The sequence below is a fragment of the Trichechus manatus genome, unplaced genomic scaffold, assembly GCF_000243295.1.
Source record: "Trichechus manatus latirostris isolate Lorelei unplaced genomic scaffold, TriManLat1.0 scaffold00057, whole genome shotgun sequence".
In the NCBI taxonomy this organism is placed as follows: domain Eukaryota; kingdom Metazoa; phylum Chordata; class Mammalia; order Sirenia; family Trichechidae; genus Trichechus; species Trichechus manatus.
In genome coordinates, this window is record NW_004443993.1 from 9,052,217 (window position 1) to 9,053,296 (window position 1,080).

Here is a 1,080-nt window from a genome sequence, read left to right on the forward strand (position 1 = left end):
TGGGCACAGCTCATGGCGCCCCAAAACAGTTACACAGTGACATCAAAGATCAGTGATCCCAGATCCCCACAACAGATATAATAATAATGAAAAAGTTGAACTATTGCGAGAATTACCAAAATGTGACACAGAGACACAAAGTAAGCACGTGCCGTTGGAAAAATGGTGCCAATAGGCTTGCTAGATGCACAGTTGTCACAAGCCGTCAATTTGTAAACAACGCAGTTGCTGTGAAGCCCAAGAAGGCAAAGTGCAATAAAACAAGGTATGCCTGGATAAATTATATATTACTATATAGTTATAAATTATAAAGTTATATATATTAATTATAAAAAGCATCAAACTGTATATGCATACGTTGTTTTGTTGTTAGATGCCATCAAGTAGATTTTCAACTCATATTGACCCCATGTGACAGAGTAGAACTGCCCCATTGGATTTTCTTGGGTCTAATCTTTACGGGAGCGGATCGCCAGTTCTGTCTCCTGTGGAGCCACTGGGTCAGTTCGAACCGCAGACCTTTCTGTTAGCAGCTGAGCACTTAATCTTTGCACCACTCAGGCTCCTTATGTATACATATGAGGGAGGGTTAATATTGTGTAGCTAAATACAGTAATATACACCTTCTCACTCACGGACATTCTCCATTTATGACAATAGCGAAAAATCTCCTATCCAACTACTTTTCGCATTAACGACGTATGTGTGGCTGTCACAAACACCAAGGTGCAAGCCCGTAATTAAATGTAATCATATAATTATAATTCATTCATATTGCCCCTTCAGCCCTTTTCAGATCAGACTTTGTTTTCGCATGAAGGGGTTTAGTGGTGACCACGCTGAACTCCCAAATAGAGGTGACCTATTTGGCGATGCAGCATGTAGCAGCCTGAATGCATCGCGCCGGCCACAGGCAGGGCAGGGACAGCGGTGGATATGTGTGCAGAGAGACACAGGCCCCCAGACTGCAGCCTCTGAGTAGTGGGACGGGGCGCAAAACCTGCCACGTGGTGTTTCCCACGCCCAGCAGAGGGCGGGCAGACGGGGCGCAAAACCTGCCACGTGGTGTTTCCCACGCCC

General features: G+C 45.0%; 1 protein-coding gene across 1 annotated transcript in view; it reads left to right on the forward strand.

Moving 5' to 3' along the window:
• Nucleotides 1-1,080, forward strand: part of RFX2 (regulatory factor X2) — a 104,135-nt gene that overhangs the window by 90,433 nt on the left and 12,622 nt on the right. The window lies entirely within an intron of this gene.